This window comes from Mus pahari, chromosome 3 (genome assembly GCF_900095145.1).
Source record: "Mus pahari chromosome 3, PAHARI_EIJ_v1.1, whole genome shotgun sequence".
In the NCBI taxonomy this organism is placed as follows: domain Eukaryota; kingdom Metazoa; phylum Chordata; class Mammalia; order Rodentia; family Muridae; genus Mus; species Mus pahari.
The window spans coordinates 106,076,041-106,088,948 of record NC_034592.1 but is presented as its reverse complement, the minus strand read 5'-3'; the positions used below and the strand labels follow the sequence as shown (position 1 = coordinate 106,088,948).

The 12,908-nt window shown below is 41.4% G+C and overlaps 1 long non-coding RNA gene across 1 annotated transcript in view; it reads right to left on the bottom strand.

Annotated features, from left to right (window-relative positions):
• Positions 1–4,384: 4,384 nt before the first annotated feature.
• The window catches only part of LOC110317491, a 19,367-nt gene continuing 10,843 nt past the window's right edge, over positions 4,385–12,908 (bottom strand). The window contains exons 3-5 of the long non-coding RNA XR_002380318.1: positions 6,786–7,137; positions 5,588–5,680; positions 4,385–4,465 (exon numbers count right to left, since the gene is read on the bottom strand). This is a non-coding gene — a long non-coding RNA (uncharacterized LOC110317491). The remainder of the gene's footprint in view (positions 4,466–5,587; positions 5,681–6,785; positions 7,138–12,908) is intronic.

The following is a 12,908-nucleotide window of genomic DNA, read 5'->3' as shown; positions in this document are numbered from 1 at the left end:
TCATGCAGGTTTATTGACAGATATTTTCAGGGGCATAACCTGTAAGGAAATGAAGAAAGTGGGACTTAGTGGTAGAGAGCTAAGTTGCTTAGCAGTTGCATGAGAGACACTGCCTGGTCCTGAGGGAAGTTCTAGATCTGTTCAAACTCTTCACATTGCCTCAAATGAATGCAAGGATCCAGCCTTTGCGCACCTTTGTGCAGCCTTTGTACTGCACCCCTTTAGTCAGGATCTCAGTTCTGTGAGTCAGCAGCAGCCAGTGGGGTCGCTACAGAAGTTGGTACCTCTGTGCCAACAGGGAGCTCCTAGCAGCACACCCGAGCACACTGTGACTGGTCACTACTCAGGCCGAGATTCTAGATCAGTCAGTAAATGGAGTCACAAGCCAGGTGAAAGAAATTCACCAAAGCCATCTAAAAAGAGATTATGGAAGTGACATATATGCATGGAGGGATGTGGTTCTAAAACAACCCCAGGAAAACAGTCAGCGAATAGAGAAAAAATAATGGAGCCTCCCAGGATCCCCGAAGCAGTCCTCCCTCGGTTCCCCTTCCCCATGCACCACTTCCAGGCCTCTTTCCTGTGGCTGCCTCCTTCCCACATTCTTGAAGAGGTAGTTCATATAGCCCCGTTGGCTCTCTTTCACAATGCATGGTGCTCAGACCTCCATCCTCAGCTCTCACCTGGTTCCTGCCATCTCCAGTCTCTTCCTTAAGTATCTTAAACTCTACTTACCTGAAACCAGGTTCTTTGGGCCAGATCCAAGGGCCATCAGACTCTCACCACTATTTAACATGGCTCCTCTTTCTCTGCATTCCTTACATTCTGCCTCTTGTGCTGGTTACTTTTTGAATCTACCACGTCCTTCCACATCTTTGTGCCTTCACATACTCTGTCCCAGCTGGAACATGCTTATTTGCCCTCTTTTGATGATCAGAATTCAACTCATTGCCCAAAACCCTTATCACCCTAGTGAGACATTCTTTCCTAGATCCACAGTCAAATGAATCTCTGCCTCCGCGAAGCTCTGCCTCCAGGCTTTGTTTGATCTGAAATAAATCCACTACCGAGATCTACTCTGAACCATACTTCCTGAGTTTGAATCAATCTCTCCCAGTACACTGTGATTTCCCTCAGGACTTTAATCTGTTTCACCTGTCACCACCACTACCACCACCACCACCACCATCATCATCATCATCATCACTTTCAAACTCACATGGACCTCACAAAGGGATTCACATTACTGGCTTATATCAGAAGTAACAAATAACTCAAAAGTGTCACAGTCAATAATTATTCAATAAATAGTTATTTGTTACCCTTCTTATCCTAAACCTAGAAGAGCAGTTTTCCCTTGTGTTTGGAGGGTGAGGATCAGGAGAAGGAAGGAAGGCAGACCTGCAGGAGGAACTTGGGGAGGAGCCAATAGTCCTCCCTGCTGATACTGTATTTTAGGCATTGACTAAATGTTCAGGCTAGATTTATTTTGTAGGATTAGGAGATGCTCCAGTGTCACCTCCTATGATTTATTCTCTCTGTCTCTCTCTTCACTTCAGCTTTGCTGAAATAAGTTGACAGCTTAATTGTTATAAAAGTTAAATATATTTTTAAAACAGAGACATACGTCAAAACAACTGAATTATTGACCACAAACACAACAAATACACTGAGTGTGTTCATGTCATGGAGTGAACTGTAGTATTGAGAGGGTCAGTTGCTAGTACACAGAACATGGAATATTTTCAAATTTATGGTAATTTGCTAATTTGTGATAAAGAGCATAATCACAAATTGCTCTGGGCCTGGCAAAACCCATCTAGAGTGATAGGAAGCAGGTCAGCACTTGCCTGGGCCGGAGAGAAGGTAGGTCTACTTATCTAAGGTACAAGGAAACATTTTATATTTATATTTTTATGTTTTAGATCTTGGTAGTGGATTTATTTCAGATCAAACAAAGCCTGGAGGCAGAGCTTTGAGGAGGCAGAGATTCATTTGACTGTGCATCTAGGAAAGAATGTCTAGGTAGGGTGATAAGGGTGCTGGACAATGAGTTGAATTCTGATAATCAGAAGAGGGCAAATGTGGTAAAATACAGTAAGATTTACCATCTGTCTTAGTTTGGGGTTTATTGCTATGAAGAGACACCATGACCATGGCAACTCTTTTAAAGGAAAACATTTCACTGGGGCAGGTGGGAAGCATGGCAGTGTGCAGGTGACATAGGACCACCAGAGGAACCAAGAGTTCTACATCTTGATCTGAAGGCAGCAGAAGGAGACTGTACACTACACTGGATGTAGCTTGAGCATTGGAGACCTCAAAGTCCGCCCCCGACAGTGACACACTTCCTCCAACATGGTCACACCTACTCTAACAAGGCCACACCTCCTAATAGTGCCATTCCCTATGCACGAAGCATTCAAACACATGAGTCTGGTGGGGGGGGGGGGGCATACCTATTCAAACCATCACAACAGTATAGCCACTTTTAAGTGTAACTAACTATTTTGGTCCAGGCAAGATACTTACCTGGTTTCTATCTAACCATCTACCATCTACATCCTACAACCAAACCCATAATCCATCTCTGAATTATTTTCCCATCTTCAAGAGTCCTTGCATTGTTCACTTAGCTTATTAAACTTAAAACTTTCTTTTAGCTGGACGTGGTGGCACACGCCTTTAATCCCAGCACTCAGGAGGCAGAGGCAGGTGGATTTCTGAGTTCGAGGCCAGCCTGGTCTACAAAGTGAGTTCCAGGACAGCCAGGGCTATACAGAGAAACCTTGTCTTGAAAAACAAAACAAAAAAACAACAAAACAAACAAACAAACAAAAAACTTCCTTTTACCCCCTAGGATCCTTCTAAACCGTCAGCTTCCAGCAGAACAGCTCCACGCAGCTTCCTTAAATCTGACGATCTGAACACACTGTTCACATCTGCAGTTCCTCTCCCTGCTACATTCTGTTCCCTGATCTAGGAGTCAAAGTCTTTAGATAAAGAACATAATCTGTTTATTTATGTGCACTACTTGCCAGTCCTCTGTCTAAATATTTGATAGATAAGTAATTTGATCTTTGTAAAAAAAAAAAAAAAAAAAAAAAAACTTTATAGAAGGCAAGATAAACCTGGGAGAAAGGTGTCATGTGCGCAGGGCTGCAGGGATTAGAGATAACCCCAAAGAAAGCATGTTAGGCGCAGCTGTCAAGGCATGTGTGTGAAAAGAATCCCAGAGGTGCCAGTGGGACATATGTTGGCTCTGCGATGAAGGAATGTGTAAAGATAAAAAAAATAAGGATGGTTGATAAGCCCGGAGAACACAGGACAGCAGAAGGTAAGAACATAGCAAGCACTAGGCAGTCTTGAGCTTTGGAATAGTTAGTAGGTTTCAGTCCTTGCCCGCCCTACCCCAGCTCTCACAGACCTTACATGATTCAGTTTGTTATTGTTTCATTCTTCTTTTCCCTTCATCATACCAGTTAGGGTTTCTCATCACTGTTAGAAAATGCCCAACAGGAGAGGAAAACAAAAGCTTATTTTGACTCCTGGTTTCAAAAATTTCAGTCCATCATTGTGGGGCAGACATGGCAGAATGGCTCTGAAGCAGTAGAAGTCTATGCTGATGTAGAAGAAAGCAGAAATCAGAAGAGAAAGTGGGGCCAGATCCTAACCCTCAAAGACCCACCCCTAACCGTCCACCCTACCAGGCATGCCTCACCTCCCACAGATTAAGTAACTTCCCAAAACAGTGCCACCAGCTGGGGACCAGGGGTTCAAACACGTGAATCTGTGGGGTTGGGGCAGAGCATATAAGTGGGGAGGGTCAAGGGAGAGAACTCCATAATACACAGCCGTCAGGCAGTCGTCACCTCTGCCGAGAACATACCCTCCAGTGTGGCTGCTGTAAGGTGACCAATGTTCCTGGCCATAATCCCTTACTCAGCCTAACAAACCCAACACTTTCCCACAGTAGGCAGAGGGAGATGACATAGACTTCTCCCTCTGGGGAGGAATTCCCAGGCAGAGAGAGTGTCTCCTGGCAGACACTTGGTTCTGTTTCTGATTCTCTGACTGAAGATTAAATTGGCTGGGGTTGGACTCTGTGAGACCTGCACAGAGCATTGAAGGAAGAGCCTGGAGCAGTAAGGGAACCAGGGAGGGATGTTAATTGACAGTTGTCCAAGACAAGTACACTTCGGAGGAGAAGAGAAAAGACTGAGAGTTCAGTGTGTAAAGGTGAGGAAACTGGTTGTACCACAAACTCAACTGTACCTCAGCAGCTGTAGTTACTGGCAGGGTGGAAGTGGCGGGGGAGGGGACAGGAGACTTCAGTATCTGCAGACTGCATGTAAGAAAATTATTCTTCAGAAAGCCCAAGTTCACTTTGGTTTCTTTATTTCTATTCCTTCTTGTAGGCAGAGATATAAATGTGTATCTTCACAACCAGTGTCGCCACGTTCACCTGCAAAGATAAACATAGCAAGTAAACAGCAGTGCATAGAAGGAAGGGACAAGCACCCTCCTCTGTCGAGAATGTTCCCTAACATTATGTATAATTCTGGCAACTTTTCCATAAACACACACGTATTCTAAATATTGTAATTACTCAAAGCAAGAATAAAATTTAGAGTTTGAATGAATAGGATGTCTGCATGAATATACATTTAAGTTAGACATAAAATGATAGCAGTATGTATGAGCAAAGAAAGAAAAACATGCGAGTTAGAGAGATGGCTCACTGGTTAAGAGCGCTTTGCAGATCTTGCAGGGGACCCAGGTTCAATTTCCAGCACCTACATTGTGGCTTATGACTAACTGTACCTGCAGTTCTAGGGAATCCAACATCTTCTTCTGACCTCATGGTACATTACATACATGCAGGCAAAACATCCACACACACAAAATAGAGATACATAAAATCTTTTGAAAAAAGACAGAAGTTGAGATGTATAGCATTTGGGACAGTACTAGTGTTTGAGTGGCTCCCTTAATCTAGCAGCATGATATTTTAAAGTTCTTTAAAATAGACTTTTTTTTTAAAAGAAAGACAGAAAAAAATGACTCGACTCTTGTATAGTCATCAAAGAATAATAATTTAAAAAGTAATATATAGAAATGACAAAAACTAGGAATAGGCAAAGACATCTATAACCACACATTAAATAACTGGATGAGAAACAGACTATAATTTTTCACAGCATAATTACATAAAAAGGAAATAGAAATGTTAATTTTTTGTAAAAAGAGACTGTGAAGAAACAATCTATAGTACACAAAACTCATGGATGAGTGTAAAAAGTACGCTGATGCCCAGCAAAGATGCCCCACAAGTGTGCAGATGCTGTGTCATTACTTTTGCATGGAGTTCTCAAACAATGAAGACTAATAGAGTCGTCAGAGCATGTGTGGATGCGGGGCGGGGTGAGGGGTTGACTGGAGTAAGCAGGAAGAAACATTCTAAAGCTGCCATTAGTCATCAGGAAAACACAAATTAGAGCCCCAATGAATCACACATAAAAGCTCTGCTCAAGGTTAGGCTACAGAGTGACGTGGAGTAATGGAAAATCTAAAAATAAATTCATACATTTGTGGTCAGTTGCTCTTCCACAGGGTACTTGCAAGGATGACTCAGTGATGAGGCGTCTTCGCAACAGTGTTCAGCCATTTAGACATTCACCTGCAAAAGAATCAGTGTGGCCCATTACCCCACTCCATACTCAAAATCAACTCAAAGGAATTCATACTCCAGAATCTAAAAATGAAGTCATGCAGCTCTTAAAAGAAAATACAGGTGTAGATATTTGTGACCATGATTAAGCAATGATTGCTAAGATCCTGTACCAAAAACAACAGCAACAAAAGAAAGCCAAAAGATAAACACAACTTCCATCAAAATTAAACAGCTTTTCTGAAATGAATGTGGCTTCTCAGTGAGAAATCATTCCACACACTTAGGGATTAATAAAATCAATATCTCTTTAACATAGCACATGTCCATCTCTGGCTAATGTCCAAAGGAAAGCCAGCCACAAACAGAAGATTTTCCTAATGCATATACACCTCAGGCTTATGCATATCATATACACTGCCATTTTCAAATCTCTTCAGGTCCCAGGCTCAGGTTACACTTTGAACATTTTAAACAGAGACGGGAGACTGCAGGTCTGGCCACTTGGGCAGACGGGAGATTGCCTGACTTATAAGTACATCAGCTCTTTTCCAACCTAGGTGTTACCCAGGTTCATCCTCCCTACTTGGCACAATTAGGCTTTTCCAGATAGTTAATGGCAGACCAAGACCCACTGGGATCTCTACTTTGATACAGAGTTGACCGAATGGCTGGCTGTAAGTCCGGTTGCCTCCAATGGCTGGCTATAAGTCAGGTTGCCTCCAATGGCTGGCTATAAGTCAGGTTGCCTCCAATGGCTGGCTATAAGTCCAGTTGCCTCCTCTTGTTATGAGACTGGAACCTAACTGGAGATCGTCATTGGGAATAAACATGAGCAGAAACTTCCTCAGCAACCTAAACTTCACTGTGCTGCAAACTTACCTTTCCTACAGTTCCTAATAAAGCAGCTTAGTGTGTGAGTTATCTTCCAGCCCTATTGGCGGAGCTCCGTCAGCTAGATTCTGTTGTGTGTAACTTGGCTTTTCCTAAGAAAATGTCTTAGTGACTCCTTTCTATCATCAGCTCCATTGTTTTATGTTTCTCCTGCATCACCACAACACCAAAACCCTGACAATCCAAGTGACAGTTTGGAGGTGGTATTAGTGTCACTTACCAGGCTGAAAGCATAATGTCTACTGGGACGATGTCTAAGAGGCAGAGTCATTAACAGGTAGACAAATTATCTACTGCAAGATAATTAGGTTACTGTATTTATCACCCCATCCTTGAGAGAGCCAGTTTTTGTTTATCATGTTAAACAAAGTAAACCAAAACAAAGCAAAACAGCCTCATCCCTGAATCCCTCTGGCTTCTGCCTTGATGGGACCTGTTTTGACACCATGAGTCACAGAAACTGGACTGAATGGGCTACACAGTCTGAGACCATCAGCCTCCAGAATTGGGAACTGTTGATTCTCTTTTCTTTGTAAAGTACCTAACCTCAAGAATTTTGATTCAGCTGCAAACTCATACAAAATCAGTTGGTGAGACAAGGAGTCATCTCTCAAACTTCCCTAATGAAGGCTAAAACAGCAGGTTCTTAACAAGTTAAGCACATATCGATCCCGTAAGACAGCGATTCCAGTCCTGGTTATTAATTAGCCTAAGAGAAGTGATAACTAGCTAAGAATATTCTTATGAAATTATCTTTGAAGAGTGTGGTTAACTCAGTATCTCTAGTACAACAGAAACAAGGGCAGAGAAGCTCAGATACGCCCATTTAGAGACAGAATTAGGCTTTCTCTTTGGAAATTGCCATTTTTAACCGGCCTACCGGAATGATTGTTGACTCTTTGTAAAGACACTCACTTGTTGAGCAGTATGGGGAAGTCACTTTATCACACAGCTACTCTCACTTAGACCCTGAGGGTACACTAGCCCAGAGCACACCAGCAGCATTGCCCTTGTTTTTAAGTAAAGTGACATCACAGATGTCATCGCCCTTTTCATGGTCACCCTGGGAATATGTGATTCTGTATGTGACAATTAAAAGTTAAATCTGTCTCACTTATCATTCAGCTTCCAGTGTCTATCATATGTGTGTGTGTGTGTGTGTGTGTGTGTGTGTGTGTGTGTGTGTGTGTGTGTAAAAACTACTGAATGGCGGACACATGACCATGTGGCCTTCAGGAATGCATCAGTATCAACACTCTATATTAGCCTTATCTAATAAAGTCCTATGTTTACAATACAAATTTATAATTCAAGGTTTATTTTATGTTTATTTTTTAAAAGCTTTTAGCACAAAGAACCTGGCAATTTTTTTCAAAATCTTAAAATGATAGCAGAACCTCCAAGGTAATTTACTAAAAGGAAACAATAAGAATTATAATGATTACTAGAATGGGTCAATAATGATTCTTCTCCTAGTCTCCTAGCTGAAGAACTGTGCATGATAGGAGCAGAGGCATTCAAAAATCCCCACAGCAGTTAAGGCAAATTGTACATGTTGCTGTAACAAATGCACTCTATTTCCAACACTCACCCCCCCCCCAAAAAAAAACCCACATTTCTCAACACATGCCCACTTAATAAGAAAGGTCTGGGAACTCAGTTCTGCCCAACCATTTAAGGACCTGGGGCCACCTATTATATCTTCAGTTCTTCATTCAACTGGTAGACTAGAAAAAAGAAGACATAATGTGTTGTGGAAAGACTAGAAGTAGCACTGTTAAGGTTTATATCTGACTGTCCCCCACAGGGTCATGTGTCTCCAGATGAGGGCACTGTTTTGGAACTTTTAGCAGGTGTGACCTAGCTAGAAAAAGTGGCCTCTTGAGTCATGCTTTGAAAGTGAAATCCACTTCTAGTTCAAGGCCAAGGTCTCTGGCAAGCTGTCTACAAAGATGTGAACAAGTCACACAAGAAGTTCCCAGAGATAGATCAGCTTCAACGGCCATGCCTTCCTGTGAAACTGTCCAACAATGAGTCCCCTTTTCCTTAAATTGTTCTGTTAGGCTTTTGTCACAGCAACAGGAAAAGTGGCTGGTCCAGAAAACTGGTACCAAGAATGAGGCCATCGCTGTGGTAAACCTGACCACATGGCCTGTAGGACTTCAGGATTGATTTATCAGAGGAACGCAGAGGAATTTGGAGCTGCAGGCTAAAAAAAAAAAAAAAAAAAATACTATAATGCATGTGCCAGCCATTCTGTTGGGAATGTGGCATGTCACCGGTAAGGGAAGGGAACTCCAGCTCCAGTTAGGAGTCAGGCTCTCAGAAATGTAAGGAGTTCCTCTAGTTTTTTAGGGACCTTGAATAAGGCCAAAGGAGGGTTCATGGATTCAACAGAAACAACAGCAAAAGCTCCAGGACTAGCCAGATTATGAAACAGAGTTGGAGTTTTATTAAACATATTTTATTATAGACTTGAGCAAAGAAGGGGGCTCTGAAGAAAGTAAGATGTGCCCAGATAAGGGTGTGTGCCTCCCAGTGGACAACAGAAGGAAAGGAGATGCAGGAGTCCTAAGATAAAATAGCTAATTTTCATATATATATGAAATTTATATATTATTATCCCCCTCTATTTTTCATCGGTTAATCACAGAGATGCGATCATTGGCTCCAGGGATGCCTTGGATGGATTGTGATCTGATCAGATAAAACCAGAAGCTGCTAGGGCTGCACAAGGGGTTTAGCACTGTCCTTTCCTATAAATGGACTTCTGGTGAGAGTCTGTCTTAGTTAGGGTTTAGTGCCATGATGAAACACCATGACCTAAAAAGCAAGTTGGGGAGGAAAGGGTTTCTATGGCTTACATTTCCACATTGTCATTCATCATCAAAGGGTCTGGACAGGAACCTGGAGGCAGGAGTTGATGCAGAGGCCATGGAGGAGTGCTGCTTGCCAGCTTGTTTCCCGTGGCTTGCTCAGCCTGCTTTCTGGAAGATCCCAGGACTACTGGCTCAGGGATGTCCCCACTCCCGGTGTGATGGGCCCTCCTCCATTAATCACTAATGGAGAAAATGCCTTGCAGTTGGATCTCATATACACATTTTCTCAACTGAGGCTCCTTCCTCTCTGACGACTCATGTTTGTGTCAAGTTGACACACAAAACCAGAAAATTACAGGGTTATGGCTGGCAAGACCTTAAGCAGATGATAATTGTACAAGAATTCTTGCTTCTCTGCTGACAAGAAGCTTCGATTGGATTCTAGGAGGCTTTCTTTTCATGTCCCTAAAACTTCACCCTTCTTTTCTAGCCTGCTTCATAGGAGACAGAATGCCAACAGACATGCTGACAACAACTGTACTTATGACATTCCAGAGAGATTCAAGCAAGGACTCCATACGGAAAGGGGAGAAAAGGCACTCTGACTGAGAACCTCATTATAGTCCACCGCCATTCTAAACATTGGAGTGAGGCAGAATACAAAAGGAATAAGTTAAATAACATGGTAGAGAAATTTGAAATAGTGTAACAGACTACAGCATAGTCGTTGCCTGCAGCTTTTAGTTAGGTTTGTGGTGATAATTCAAAGCAAAAGGGGGTACAAAAAGATCTGAAATAGAGTTAAAGAAATAAATGTGACTCCGTTTAAAGTTGTGACAGAATGGGTACAGACAAAACACCTGTAGCTGTTTAAGAGATCAGTGCCATTAAAGAGAAACCTCATGTTTTGCTGAAGAACAATAAGAAAAAATGGCCTGAGTGAAGATGGATAAACAGTTAGGTAAATGGATAGATAAATAAATAAGTGGAAAATTCAGTATGAATACAAAAGACATATAAACTGATTCCATGATTTTATTTAATCTGTTACAAAGGTTAAGCAAAAATGGTGATGGGGGCAGGGACAGATTTCCCTGTTCTGTTTCCCAATTACTATGCAGCTAACTAACCCCAAACAAGTTTGCAGATCATTGGCTTCAGGATTCCATTCATGAGACATTAACGAAGGGCACGTCAGTGGTGATGTTAAAGCACAAGAGTGAATTGATTTATAAACTTCCCTTTGCAACAAAACCAGAGAATGTCCTTGGTCCACGGGAAATTTCAGTGTAAGCTTCTAGAATCTGCAAATATATTTTATTATTGAGACACCTGTGTTTATTATAGAGACACCTGGGTTATTATAGAGACACATGTGTTATTATAGAGACACCTGCATTATAATAGAGACACCTGTGTTATTATAGAGACACCTGCATTATAATAGAGACACCTGTGTTATTATAGAGACACCTGGGTTATTATAGAGACACCTGAATTATTATAGAGACACCTGCGTTATTATAGAGACACCTGTATTATTATAGAGACATCTGCACACCTATATTCACTGATTTGCCACAATGGTCAAGTTATGGAATTAGTCTAGGTGCTGATCAAAGGATGAAGGGATAGTGAAAATGTGGAATATATGCCCAATGGAGTTTTATTTGGTCATAAATAAGAAAAATTTAAGAGGAATAAATGCAACTTGCAGGAATATGAGTAGAACTGAGTACCACTATAAGTAAAATAAACCAGGCTCACAAAAGGCAGATACTACATGTTTTCTCTCATATATGAAAAGGGGATTGTTAGGGATGGGAAAGGGGAAAAAGGCAAAGGGAGAATAAGAAAAGATACAGATGAGTGAATATGATCAAGGTGTTATATAAATAATGAAATATTATATAATTGTATTTAATATACATTTAATATTTGATATTATAATTATATAATATGTATTATATATTACATACATATAAAACCATGTAGAAAAAATGTCATAAAACCCATTGCTTTATACAATCAATATGTGCTAATTAAGTGCAAACTCTCATTTTGCTATCATGCAATGGATAAATTAGGCAAAAGAAAAAATGGCAATGAAAGGTTCTGACTCCCATATAACATAATGAAATAAGAAACTGAGGATCAATGAGCCTCTTGGCAGGCAGATGGATATTCAGATCCTCAGAGTCAGTGATTTCACTAGCAAGATCATTAAAGGATCCTAGTATCACCGTTATTCAAAACTCCAGATGGAGGGTGGAGCAGTTCTCAAAGACTGAGTTTGGGGGTTTCAAACACATTTTATCTTGGTGACATATACTCTAAAAACGCAAAAGGAAATATGGCTCAGATTTCCGGTAATATTGCAGGGATGTTAAAGTGAGACAGATATTAAAGAGAGGGGACTGATTAGTTCAGATTTCCCTTTTGTAACACCTTGGGACAGAGATCCTAAACTCTAAGGCAAGTGGAGCCTTTGAGAAATCATTGGATTCCATGGAGATGGAGACCTCAGGAAATTAGTGACAGGAATGATCCCTAAGGGTTCCCAGGTCTGCTCCCTGTAAGGACACGAAAAGATGGTTACCCATAACCAGAAAGAGGATCCTTACCAAACGGTGAATGTGCCAGCAGCTTGTTCTTGTTTGTGGTCTTCAATTTCTCCAGAACTGTAAAAATAAAGTCTATGATGTTCTGAAATCACAGCTCACACTGACCAACATGCTTAGTTTACTATGGATCCTCAAGAAATGTACACACACACACACACACACACACACGCACACACATGCACACACACACACACAGATAGATAGCAGATAGATAGATAGATAGATAGATAGATAGATAGATAGATAGATAGATAGATAGATGATAGAGGTAGAGATAGAGATGGATGGGTGGGTGGACGGATGGGTGGATAGACTGTTGATGGACAACAGACAGATCCTCACAATATTCTACTTTGTATTTGGCAGGTTAAAGCAAAGTAAATGTACTCTGAGAATTTCAACAAAATCAAGTGCTTTGATCCATCATAAACACATCAAATTAAGTCCACGCATAAAGGACTTCTGGTCACCAAGATTCCTATCTGAACATGGCTTAATGGTTGAGCAACATTAATCCAGGTTCCCTTCTCACAACTCCACACACATACTTGAGGGCTCATGCACACTGCACATACAAACATGTACATAACACCAAACTATAGGAGAAAATGAAGTAAGCCTATAAAAACAGCTTCCTTAAAGCTATTGAAGGTCTGGGGAGATGGCTGTCATTACAGTGTCTGACAGACATGCATGAGTGCATGAGTCTGGATTTCCAAAACCTATATTGGAGCTGAGCCACTGCTGTAGCTCCAGCAGAGACAGGCAGACCCCTGGAACTCAGTGGCCAACCACCCTAGCTGAGCCATGAGCGCCAAATTCAATAAGACACCGTGTCTCAAAAAATATGAAGAGACACCTATCCACAAAAATAGACACACATACTCACAAACATGTGCA